Source organism: Lithobates pipiens, unplaced genomic scaffold, assembly GCF_037356315.1.
Source record: "Lithobates pipiens isolate NorthernLeopardFrog02 unplaced genomic scaffold, aLitPip1_a1.2 Scaffold_3, whole genome shotgun sequence".
Taxonomy (NCBI): domain Eukaryota; kingdom Metazoa; phylum Chordata; class Amphibia; order Anura; family Ranidae; genus Lithobates; species Lithobates pipiens.
Window position 1 is genome coordinate 141,663,812 of NW_027507790.1, and position 14,309 is coordinate 141,678,120.

The window sequence follows — 14,309 nt, forward strand, 5'->3', positions numbered from 1 at the left end:
TCCGGAGTAAAGCCCATCTGATCTGGGTCTATGAGACTAGGGATGTGACTCAGCTATGATCTTTGTAAAGATCTTTAAATCCATGTTAAGCAGAGATATTGGACGATAACTGGGGCATATAGATGGATATTTCCCTTCCTTGGGAATAACTTCTATATGGGCTAGTAATGTCTCTGCTGGTATTATTTGCCCTTCTCACAAAGAGTTAAAGGCAGCCACAAATCTCCGTGCCAGGTTCTCTGAAAATACCTTACAATAAGATAAGGTAAAGCCATCGGGTCCAATATTTTTTTATTATTATTATATTATTATTTGTTATAATTATTTATAGTTATTTATTATATTATGATTTTGTGTTTTAAACTTTACCATACCTGGGATGTCTATTATACTCTTGTTTGGACAGAATTAAGTGAGTTATTCCTAACAATTACAGGCCTACAATATAAAATGCCAAATTTCCATGCAAAATAATTGTACTGCTTTCAGCATCAAAAATCTGACATAAACATACCGCCAGGAAGGTTAAAGGAATAAGCATTTCATGGTAAATCCATCAGAACCAGTTTTTATGTCTATCAGTCCAGCACTATCATACACACATCGCTTTCCTTCAGGGAAGATTCCTGTGAAATACAGAGCACCCCAAGACAAGATGCTCTTACAATGAACTGGAGTCTCCCGAGAGGCTATTGCCTGCTCTGCATTATTCAGAAATCTCCCTGGAAGGAATGTAACATCATGCCCAGCAATGTGGAAGATGGGGGTAAGGTAAGTATAACATCTAACTTTTTCTTTTCAGGTAAACCTGATAAAACCAAAAGAGGAAATGATTTTTAAAGAATGAAAAAACATTAGAAACAGCTACTGTAAATACTTTTATTGAAAATAAAAAATGGAAATTTGTAAAGTATATTTTCCAATTTTGGGGTTAAAAGTAGTATTTTAATTGCTTTTCTTTTGGTTAGTCTCCCCAAACCTGGTTAGTCTCCCCATACATAATATCTCCGTTTTGGATGATTGCTACTCATCTAAAGAGATTCAAGAGAATCATTTCAATAGAAGTAAGGTCAGTATTAGAGTTCTTAATTTTGCCTTCTCTTCAACACAAGGTTTCATTCCTCATAGTGCATTCTTTATCTATGACCAGAGTGTGAGAATAAAATTCCTGTAATAATTATAGAAATTATTTTTAGTGATTCGGCATCAAACATTAATCCAAAGCAAAAATAATCACTATTGGGAAGACTTGGCATTTAATCAAACATAATGGTAACATCCTGTGTACTGCACATGTCTGCAATTTCCCCACCCTTGCTTAGGGTCAAATTTAAAACAAAGAGGTGACTAAGACCAAATGTCTCCAAACACCTGGAATTCACAGAGCTGGAGATGAGTCTGTTTCCAGGCAAGACGATGTTCACATATCGGCCAATCATTCCATTACAATTGAAGGTCTGACTGGCGCCATTGGGTATGGTGGTTATTACTGCACACCTGCATAAAAACAATAAGTTCATACATATAAATGACAAGATATTAATCATACAAATTAAAAAATATAATGTAAGTTAAAACAGAATTTTCACAATTAGCTAAACATTTCATACACAACTCGATCCCTCACTGCTATTATATCTTAATATATACCCCCTCCTTTCACAGACGATGATCACCATATGGATCACACTAACTCTTGTACAAAGGGGGGCACACCTGTAGGGACTAGTGTTTGCTACTGGAGTCCCATCGCTGTGTGTCTGGGCAGTCCACCTCAGCTCCCGGGGGGCTGATGTTCCTTCGTCCGGTTTCCAGTCCGCCATGTTTATGCCCCAACGTATAGGATCACCTCTAAGTAGTTTTGGAAAAGTGGGTTTTATCCCTTTTTCCTTTTCCTTTTCCTTCCCCTCCTCTCTCTCCTAATAGATCTATGGCATATATACATAAATTGTCAAACGCATTGTTTCTTAATATTTATAGACACCCACTTCATACCTGCTCCTGAAGAGTGGCAGTCGCCACGAAACGCATCGAGCCAATAGATGCTCTCCTTCTTACATTATGAGCCAATAGATGCTCTCCCTTTTTCATTATATTGTCATCTCCTGTTTACTCTATATATCAGCTGGGCTGTGTCAACTGAGTATGACACGTCATGGTGAATATGGCTAGTTACAAATGTTTATAATATGAACCAATTTGTTGTTTTACTATGGGACTGTGAGCCAAATAGTTGCCCCCCTATGTCTACAATTGTAACAGTACATGACTCTATATATCAATTGGTTTATATATAACTGAATTTGGGATATAATTAGTTGTTATAGAGATTTGCCCTGAATTAATTTGTTGTTTACAGCATTTACAGTATGAATTGATCATGCTGTTAATTGCATTTTTGTTACAATATTAGAGACCTCTGTCTGATGAATTTGGGTTTTTATAATATTTATAATATGAACTATGATAATATTCTTTTGTCATTATTAAAAAAAATTGTTTTATATAATTAAACCTTTTAGTGCCAATTGATGTCATGTGATGTTTATATGCAAAGTTTTTGGTCTTTTATATTACTTTGGGTACCTATCTTATTCACTATCACCGTGTTATCTCCAGGGTGCATGCCTCATATAAAGTCCCACTTGTCTTTGTCTTTTTTTGTTTGGTTCAAATTATCGGGGATGGTCGTGCTTGGCTCTACACACCTTGCGCTTCATATAAAGTCCCACCTAGTTGTTTGGTTTTTCCAAACTTTATTCAGAATTTTCACAATTACCTCTTTAGAGTTTGCCCTCAGTATAGATATTTTACATTTAAAGTGTGAATATTTAACCACTTGCCGCCCACCCTATAGGCAATTGACCGTGGCAAAGTGGTTGCATAATCCTGATCGGACGTCATATGACGTGATCAAAATTATGAGCCACTGCGTGCCCCCAGGGGGCGCACATCGCGGCGATCGTTGTTGCGGGGTGTCAGTCTGACACCCGGCAACTACGATCTCGGTAAAGAGTCTCTGACGGAGACTCTTTACCACGTGATCAGCCGTGTCCAATCACGGCTGATCACAGTGTAAATAGGAAGAGCCGGTGATCAGCTTTTCCTCACTTGCGTCTGTCAGACGCGAGTAGAGGAGAGCCGATCGGCTGCTCCTCTGACAGGGGGGGTCTGTGCTGATCGATTATCAGCACAGCCCCCCCCCCCCCGAGGATGCCCACACTGGACCGCCAGGGACGCCACCAGACCACCAGGGATGCCCAGCAAAAGGTAATCCTCCCTAGACCACCAGGGATGCCAGTCAGTGCCATAATGGATGCCAATCAGTGCCCATAATGGATGCCAATCAGTGCCCACAATGGGCATCACTGATTGGCATGCATTATTGTTTGGCACTGATTGGCATCCATTAGTACAGTATAACATAATACAATGCTGCCTATGAGTGCCCACCTGTGCCGCCTATGAGTGCCCACCTGTGCCGCCTATCAGTGCCCATCCGTGCCGCCTATCAGTGCCCACCCATGCCCATTTGTGCCGACTATCCATGCCCATCTGTGCCGCCTATCTATGCCCATCTGTGCCGCCCACCCATGCCAATCCGTGCCAGCTATCAGTGCCAATTTGTGCCACCTATCAGTGCCCATCCGTGTCGCCCATCAGTGCCGCCCATCAGTGCTGCCCATCAGTGCCGCCTATCACTGCCACCTATCAGTGCCACATATCAGTGTCCATCAATGCCACCTCATCAGTGCCACTTCATTGGTGCCACATCATTGGTGCCCATCAGTGCCACCTTATCAGTGCCCATCAGTGTAGCCCCATCAGTGAAGGAGAAAACATACTTATTTACAAAGTTTTGAAACTGAAACAAAAAAAACATATTTTTTTTCAAAATTTTTTGTATTTTTTTATTTGTAGCGCAAAAAATAAAAACCGTAGAGGTGATCAAATACCACCAAAAGAAAGCTCTATTTGTGGGAAAAAAATGATAAAAATGTAATTTGGGTACAGTGTAGCATGACCGCGCAATTGTCATTCAAAGTGCGACAGCGCTGAAAGCTAAAAATTGGTCTGGGCAGGAAGGTGTTTAAGTGCCCAGTATTGAAGTGGTTAAAAGGGTTTCCTAATTTATGGCCTATATAGGGGATCCAATTTTTGAATATGGCACACTGCAAAGTTACATTTGACTTTATGGACATTTGCCATGCCACCAGGTTCCTCAACACCTGCCACTTTGAGGATTGGTAACTACAATATGCACAGAACACTCACTTAGATGGTCTTCATATCATTGACATAAGGTAGAGAATTGGCCATCTTTGACCCAGTCGTCAAGCTCTGTGATCTATGGTGGAAAGACCAACTTTTTAGAATTCCATAGAGGAGACTGCACAGACCAGCAATGTAGAGCTGACATATTTTTGTAAATCTTTGTACTGAGGAAAATCTTTAAAGGTTAAATACTCAATTTTCTAGCATTACATAAACAGTGGTTTTACTGTGTTCTGCTACTCACTAAAAAAAAAGGAGAATGTCATTTTATAGTTATGAGATCTAGTTACCCCTGTCAGAAAGCACAACGCAGTCCTGCACTCCCTGTGTCTTCCCTGCATACCATTCTGCAGTTGACCCATGGGGGCTAGTATTAGGTCAAACTCAGCTTGTAACTGGACATTTACAAGCTGAGGTCAGCACTCTGCTCTATCCTACTTTCGATGTTCTTTAAAAAAGTATTGTGCCATTAAGTAGAGCCTGGTTAGCTTGTACTCTGCTCATTCCTTGTACATAGCTTGTTCTCTGCAGAAAATTTCTAAGATTATCAGGACCTTATTAAAAAAAGTGAAATTAACTAGAACCAATAGTGACCTTGGATTGCTATTTCCATTGTTCTCCAGAGATTTCCCAATAAAGATTTTTGCCCCATTAAGTCTCTCGCCGCAACAGTCTCCTCTGTTGGTAATGATGACATAGTTGATTTTGTACAGGGCCAATGGCCACCCTCCACCACCCTCTGGCCATAGATGGTTTGAATCTCAGCCGGTTCAGCAGGGACGAAAGCCGAGATTCAATCCATATGTGGGCAAGCTTATTATACCCAAGTCGATCCATCAATTTCTAACATGCAATTACTGTCAACAGCAATAATCATTGTGTTGTCCAGCTCACTGTGTCCCCCATCCCCTGTGTCGGGAGAACACAATAGCTCCACGGGAGGGATACCCCCATCAACACTGACTCCCATCAACCCCTGGTTGCAGGAAAGGAAATCACATAATCTGTGGCCTACCTAACAGTAAATTTTTAAGGATGTGCTCTCCACAGAATGACTTCTACATCAGATTTACTAATACCTAAAGCCCATTTTCAGGCAGATGTCAAAACTACCCAACTCTCCCTTCCATATGCCCCCATCTATTTTCAATCCTTAAAAAAAAGGATAACTTCTATAGCTGTTTTTAATCATATGAATCTGATATCTGTGTCCCTCTCCAACACATCTTCTGGAAGTGGAGACCATTGATCCAACACTGCAGTCTGTGCCTGCCACCGATCAGTCCCTTGCTGTGATGTCATCATACTGCTTGGTCCTGAGAAGACTTCACAGCTGTTCAGTCAATGGGGTGTTCATACTGTATCTCTCCCATTTTGCAGTATGGAAGAGATACGACTCAAAACCCAGGAAGACATATGACCACTGCAAATCCCTTCTCATTGGCCTGCCTCTCCATAGGCTATCTCCTCTTCAGTCTATCATGAATGCTGCTGCCAGACTTATCCACCTTACCAACCGCTCAGTGTCTGCCAACCCTCTCCTCCAATCCCTACACTGGCTCCCAATCACCCAGCGAATTAAATTCAAAATACTAACCACAACATACAAAGCCATTCACGACTCTGCCCCGAGCTACATCACCAATCTTGTCTCCAAATATCGCCCAAACCGTCCCCTCCGTTCTTCTCAAGACCTCCTACTCTCAAGCTCTCTCATCTCCTCCTCCCACGCTCGTCTTCAGGATTTCTCCAGAGCCTCTCCAATCCTCTGGAACTCGCTACCTCCACTGGTCCGGCTATCCCCTACTCTTGCTACCTTCAGTGATCCCTGAAAACTCATCTATTCAGGGAAGCCTATCACGTCTCAAACGAATCTCCTACCACTTCCATCAGCTCATTCCCGACAGTTTTAACCTTCTGTACCACCTGCCCCACCCTTTTAGATTGTAATCTCTTCTGAGCAGGGCCCTCTTAATCCTCTTGTATTTTATTGTATTGTAACTGTATTGTCTCCCTTTTATATTGTAAAGCGCTGCTTAAATTGCTGGCGCTATATAAATCCTGAATAATAATAATAACTGATTTAGGTAAGTATTGTGGGACATTTGTTTATTTTATTTTTCGACTGCAGCAATTACTTGGTAATGTCAGGAAGCCTCAGAGCTTTAATGTAGATGTTATTTAAAAATGCTCAATGTTAAAAAGGTTAATTTATTAGATGGTCCCTACACCAAGGTACAAAATACGCTAGATTAAAGAGAATTTAAAAAAAAGGAAAAATCTGAACAATGTAAAAATATTTACTTTACCGCTGCCAACTTAGCCAGAACACAGCTCCATTTAATTGAAAGCCTCTGAAATTCAGTGGGAAGTACACCCTTCTGGAAGTGTCAATCTCCCTGGCCCCCCGCAGCTCTAAGTGGTTCCTATGTTTAACCTTTTTGTCTTTACTGTATCCTTTAGTGAGGTAGAGGTCAATAGAAGGAATGATTGTGCACAGCAAAGTGACTTTCCCGTAGTGCTGGTATCCCAGTGGACTTCAGAGGAGGATTTCTTTTGAGCAGAGTTGCATTGTAGTGGCTTGGAAAAGGTAACTTTTCTCTCTCTTTCTTTTTGCGACTTCAGTACAACCGGCCTGTTGGGTTTTTTCCATTTGATCACTGCCGGCAGGCTATAGCAGTTGGCACTGATCATTGTATTCTGATGGCTAGGAAGCCTCCTGCTGTCAAAACAAAAGCTTCACAAGTGGGATCCCCCCCATCAATGTGTTAATGCCATGCTTATTGGCATCCCCATCAATTATGTAAGGCCTGTCCTGATAGCCTATCTGTAGATGACGCTGTACTTGAGCTTCACTCTATAATGAAAAATCTAGGCGTGATATTTGATGTTAGTTTAAGCTTTGATCCACGGGTACAAAATGTTGTCAGAACATCTTTTTCCCACTTGAGAAACATTGCTCCACTAGCAAGCACTGTAGATGAAAAGCTCATCCATACATTTTTGTTCTCCCGATTTGACTATTAATCGACTACAATATGTACAAAATTCTGCAGCCATGAGCCTAACTAGGTCTGGTACAAGTGATCATATTGCCCCTTCAAGGAGTCCTTGAACTACCTGTCAGGTTTCACATAGACTTTCTCACCTATAAGGCTCTTCATGGCTTGGCACCCAATTATCTGTCTGCCCTTTTATCAAATCTGCTCCCCCCTCCCTTGTAATCTCTACTCCTCAAATTCTGGTTGTCTGTATGTCCCTCCCTACTGACCTACACCCAATGGGGGACAGAGCCTTCCCCTGCTATGCTCCAAAACTCTGCAATTCAATTTAAAAAAAACATCAGAGAGTCATCTTCTCTAAACTCATTCAAATCTAAAACTTTTTTCTTTAGACAAGCTTTCACATAATTGTTTTATCATGTGTATTTCTTGTGTTTTCTTTGTAAAGCACTTTAAGGAGCTACCTTTAAAGGCGCTTTATAAAATAAAGTGTATTATTAATATTATTAATGTATGGCCTGCCTAAGTCATTGTCTAAATTCCAGGGACAGTGAATCTATCCTTCAGCCCCACTCTCCCCAAAGATGTATAGGACATGTGGCTAAGGATATGGCTGATTCCATCAAAACTTTCTTTCGCTTCATTGCAGTTCCTCCTAATAAGTTTAATTATTGTATGTGTAAGGCAGCCTTTCTCAACCAGGGTGTTCTCTGGGTCCTTCACAAGGAATCTTGGTAAAATGCCTAAAAATTGCCTCAATTTGCTCAAAAATTGTGTACATTGTGCAGCATAACAACCTTGGGCACTGTTCGGGCCAGGTACCGAAGTCCTACCAATCGATGACATCATCAGTTGATAGAGAGGACATCGAGCACCTGCACAGCACCTTGTTTGCCCCTGTGCCAGCAATGGGGTCAAGTTAGCTATGTGAGGGAGAGAAACTGAGAGAGGAGAAACACTGGAATACTGATCAGTACCAGTGTGCAAAGCAATATTTGTTTGGAAAAGTAACTCACCTTTAACATTGAGGCTGGGGTCAAACTAGTGAAAATTGGATGTAGGTTTCTCCGCATTCAATTCGCATGACAGGAGAGTGTGCCTGGCTCTCAATGCCAATTCACACATCTCTAGTGGCTGCGGAGCGGATTGCACAGGGGTTCTGTGTGTCATTGGCTCCATTTCAGGTCAGAATTCAGGCAAAAATGTGGACCTGGTTTGTCCCTGAAACAGAGAACAGTAACGCACAGGACCCCTGCTGTGCGCCACACGTGAATTAAGTGTGAACTCAGCCTTAATGTCCTATGTCTGTGGATGTTGCTACTTAAAAATATTCGATTTTAGAATGGGGTGTCTCAAGATTGCGCATAAGGGTGCCTTGACTGAAAAAAACTTTGAAAAACACTGGTATAAATTATACATATATAAGCCTAGTGATTTGGCCAATGCAGGCTCTCCAAACACTTTGACTTCACAGCCTGGAGATAGTTTTGTTTCCCAGGTAGGACGATGTTCACATATTGGCCAGCCATGCCATTACACTGGAAAGTCTGTCTAGCTCCATTGGGTATGTTGGTTATTTCTGTGCACCCATATAAAAGCAGTAAAATCATGCATACAAGTAACAAGATATTACTTGTATTAATGATATACTGTAATCAAATGTAAATAAAGATAACATTGTCACAGTCACCTCTTTAGAATTTTCCCTCTGTACAGATATTATGCTATGATATTGTGAGTATAGTAACACAGAAGTATAATACAGATAAAAAAAAAAAAAAAAAGACATAAAAAATGAATTTAAACCAACCCCTCACCCTTGTACGTACCTGCATGCAAATGCACAAATCGGGCATGCACGTGTATGTAAACATAAATTGCACTACACATGTGAGATATTGCCATACCCGTCAAAGTTACATACATAGTAGGTGAGGTTGAAAAAAGGCACAAGTCCATCAAGTCCAACCTATGTGTATGATTTTATGTCAGTATTGCATTATATATCCCCGTATATTGCGGTCATTCAGGTGCTTATCTAATCATTTTTTTAAACTTTCAATGCCCTCCCGTTGATACCACCGCCTGTGGAAGGGAATTCCACATCCTTGACGCTGTTACAATAAAGAACCCTCTATGCAGTTTAAGCTTAAACCTCTTTTCTTCTAATTCTAATGATTGGCCATGTGTCTTGTTAAACTCCCTTCCACAAAAAAGTTTTAACCCTATTGTGGGGTCACCAGTACGGTATTTATAAATTGAAATCATATCCCCTCTCAAGCGTCTATTCTCCAGAGAGATTAAGTTCATTGCTCGTAACCTTTCCTCATAACTAATATTCTCCAGACCCTTTATTAGCTTTGTTGCCTTTCATTGTATACATAGTGAGTGCAATCATTCTAGAGCCATAATTCCCAGTTAACTCTAAACTGATAACCTATAATGGCTTTTATAGCATCGCCTATGGAAAATTTTGGGTACTATTGTTTTTTGTTTTTCACAATTTCCCAGATGTGCGCAATTTTAAGGCAACATCATCTTTGATATTTTACCAAATAAAATAAGTATTATATTCTATTTGTTTGCACTAAAATTACCTTTAGTGTATTTTTTCCTGAAACTATATGTTTGATAAGCAGTTGCACTGGTATCGTACGATATAAACATTTCCAGCAAAAAATGCAGATTGTAACATATGTGTGTAAAAACAATAGTTTTAGTGTATTCCCAAATAATACAGCCAGCCTGGCCAGAGATGTTACCACCCATGTCTACAGTTCACCTATGTCCCCCCCTATGTTCCTCTTCCCGGAACATATCTGCACAGTGCCACCCCCCCCCCCCCCCCACCCCCGGTGCAATTCAAACATGTCATTTTGTGGTACAGATGTAACTTCTAATCCTTCTCCTCTAAATTTAAAGGCATAGTCTGCCTTTTGCAAAATTTTAGCAAATGCATCAACACTGATAGAATAAAAAAATGTTCATCCCGGGTGCAACGCTGTGGCTCTATCAGTGTTTTCTCCCAGTTTTTATGCTTTTTTACACCCAATCCATGCACATGCGTTAACTTAAATATGCAGGTTAACACATGCGTCCTTTTGGTGAAGTCGCATTTGTGTTTATCCACAGTCTTAATATAATTCTTTTTAGACTATATATTTTTTTTATCTTCCAGTCAATAATAAAAAAAAACCTACCCCTCCCCACATCTTTTGGCACTGCCCCCGCTTCCTTTGGTTAGATTATTATACTAAATAGAAGTGACATTTTTTCTATATTTAAACATCCTCTTTATATACTTTGTCCTTTAGCTATTAACCATTCACACTTCCCTCCCTCATTTCTCCCTAATTTAGTGCTGCTGGTTTCTTGTTTTTTGGACACATAAATAGCTCCCCACCAGCAGTACTTCCATGGGCCTGTAGAAGGAGCAGTAGACTGAGCGTGTTGCCTGTTTGTTCCTTCCAGACTCCCCTCTCCTTGTTGCTTCTTCTGGTTCCTCTTCCTGTGACGTCGTCACCTGCGTTCCACCTGTGTTCCACGCCAGATTTAGCAGACTTCCTGGAGGCTGCAGGAAAAGGACTGAACACCTTGTCTCTGATCACTGCCTTCCTGTGGAATAGGATGGACTAGGGACCAGACTGGACTGCACCATATGCCACCAGCACAAGATGAGCCTGTTTTTAATCTCCTTCCTGTATGTGCATTACCTGTTGTGTCATTAAACCAAACTAAATTTATTGCACTTAGGTGGCGCTTCCTTTTGTTCCCTTGTCTCCCACTGCTTTGAAAGAGAAGAGGCGGAGAATGCAATAGAAAGGAGGATGGGGGTGGAGTTTCACGGATGCGCAGTGTATATAAAGCAGAACACGTGGGCGTCGTACATACGATCTGTGAGTGGAGAACGGAGGATTGTAAGCGCTGATTGTGCAAACGAAGGTACAATTTTAACTTGGGGCATCAGTGGTTAGCGGCCTATACTGCTTAGAGATTGAGGCCTATATTGGGACAAGATTAGTAGAGTTTAGCCTGACATTAGGGTTTGTCTTGTGTTGTGTCTTGCAGCTAAAATGGTGGATAAATTCAATGACCTAGACTTCCTGCCCAAATTCCTCAACATGTACAGGGAGCAGCCATGTCTCTGGCAAGTGACATGCAGAGAATACTCCAACAAACAAAAGAGGAAGGTAGCGCTGAAGAAACTGATGGAATTGGTGAAGCCGGTGTATCCCATGGCAGACATCAACTATTTGAAGGCCAAAATTGGTAGCCTGAGGAGCACATGTAATAGGGAGCTCAAAAAGGTACAGGATTCCATGAGATCAGGAGCAGCTGCAGCTAGCGTATATGTACCCAGGCTGTGGTATTACGACAGACTGCATTTTTTTGTCAGACCAGAGTGAACCCAGGCCATCACTATCTACACTTCCTTCAACACTTCCTTCCACACTTCCTTCCACATCAGCTGAGGCTCTTGAAGTCCAACCTAGGCCTTCCACCCAGGAAGATGTGGAGGAGCCCAGCTTGAGCCAGATATAGCATTTTTGAACATATTTCTTGTCAAAAATTGAATGATGTTAACTAGATGCTATTGTTGATCACTAATTTCTGATTTAATAAAGTGCTTTACATATCAATAGACAATAGTAGCCAAAAATGATTGGGACAAGAATGAAAAATGCTAGGGTCAGAATGATAGTCTTTTCCATTTGTTAACATTCAATCTGCAACAGTCATGAGCTCAAAATTGTGTGTGATTGATGAGAAAAAAACTAAAACTATGTACCATTTTCATACACAGGAAAGTCAGGAGGTGGCCATGGCAAGCAGCCTGACCAAATCCCAGATTCCTCCGCCCTCCAACGAAAAGGACCAGGAAGGCATGGAAGGAAGTGTTGAGAGTGATGGCCTGGGTTTGGTGTGGTCTGGCAAAGACGCAGGCTGTTTTAAGATCACAGCTGTGGGACATATATGTCATCTGCTGCTGCTCCCGATATCTTGGAGTCCTGGACCATATTGTGCTCCCTATTAAATGGACTCCTCAGGGTACCAATTTTGACAGTCAAATAATTGATGTCTGCCCTGGGGTACAAAGGCTTCACCATTTCCAACTGTTTCTCCAGATTTGCCTTCCTCTTTATTTTGTTATGACCCCTATTAAATTCCTAATTTCTGTTTTGCCAAATACTTGGCTATGTGTTTTACTTCAAAAAGGACAATTTGTTTGTGAGTAGGCAGGTACGTTTCAAAAATACAATGTCAAATTTACAAGGGACACCAACATAGTTGTATTCCTTAGAGGTTAAAAAATACAAGATAATAATGATGTTGTTGTAACTTGACACACAAAACGACAAAAAAATATGATGGAGATCACTAGAAAAAAAAATATTCTGCATGAAAAAAAACAAAAAACAAAAAAATATGGAGATCACTAGAAAAAAAAAAAACTAGCAGCAGCGCAAACTCATTATTATAGCATTATATAGAAGAAGAGAATGCGCTGCATTGAGAGATTTCAAAATTTGCCACGTGATGAATGTGCTATCTCCATTATGAACGCTAGTTTTACAAGACCAATCGCTTCTGGCTCGTACTTGATTCCGAGCATGCGTGAAGTTTTGTGCACGGACTTGTGTACACACAATCGGAAAGTTCGACAACAGCGTTTTGTTGGTGGAAAATTTGAGAACCTGCTAGCAAAAATTTGTTGGCGGAAAGTCCGACAGCAAATGTTCGATGTAGCATACACACGGTCGAACTTTCCGACAACAAACTCACATCCAACATTTCCCATCGGAAAATCCGACCGTGTGTATGCGGCATTACACTACACTTCCCATAGGGGAAGAAGGGCAGTGATGGAATAGCTTTTACTGAACTGCACTGAAAACTTCTTCCTCTTAGCAGCATCGGTGTCCATGTAAGTCCATTGGCCTCTGTGTCCAAATCTTTGCGAGAGACCAGACTGGCAAATAATGAAGCTTGAAGCCTGATATCGGTGACACCGACTGCAGCAATTAAGTCAATCTCGCCCTTGCTGCAGGGACACTGGACTGATCTCTCAGGCTGCTTTCACACTGGGGCGGTATTCAGGCGTTACAGCGCTAAAAATAGCGCCTGTGTAGTGCCTGAAAAAAACCGGCTCCTTTCACTCCAGTGTGAAAGCCGGAGGGCTTTCACACTGGAGCGATGCGCTGGCAGGACGGTGAAAAAAGTCCTGCTAGCCGCATCTTTGGAGCAGTGAAGGAGCGGTGTATTCACCGCTCCTAAACCGCTCCTACCCATTGAAATCAATGGGACACCGCGGCAATACCGCCGGCAAAGTACCGCTGCAGTGGCGCTTTGCGGGCGGGTTTAACCCTTTTTCGGCCGCTAGCGGGGGTTAAAACCACCCCGCTAGCACCCGCAGACCGCCGCTAAAATGACGGTAAAGCGCCGCTAAAAATAGCGGCACTTTACCGCCGACGCCGCTCCCGCCCCAGTGTGAAAGCAGCCTCACTCTCCCCTCCTTTACGTCTGATCACTCAAGCCATCTGCACAGAGGCAAAGGGGCCCCTTTCCTACAGCAGGAATCTACAGCTGCACCATGGGGATTGGTGGAAGGACGCACTGCCCAATACTTGTACACTGATAGCAGAGACTGAGTCGCTGGAAGCAGGACACTTAGTACACAGCCCCTAAACTGTATGCTGTTTTCCCAAGAATGTTGTTGTGCAACAAAGTAGGAAAAACACAAGAAAGAAAGCAGCACCATCTAAGTGCAGTATGTATGGTAAAAACTTTTATTCAATGGATAGGAAAACAACTCACAAAGGTCGGGTGAAATCACACATGGTTAACATCTCAAAACTGGGCTTCTCTTTGCTCGGGACTGTCCAGAATGCTGCAGATGGTACACTCTGTGATCGTGGCCATGCTGGTAGTATCCAGGGCATTCCGGGTAGCAGTGATACCCTGATTCTGACAGCTGCTGCTGCTGCTGCAATTTGGTAGTGACACATGCTGCTGCAATTGATGATGACACGT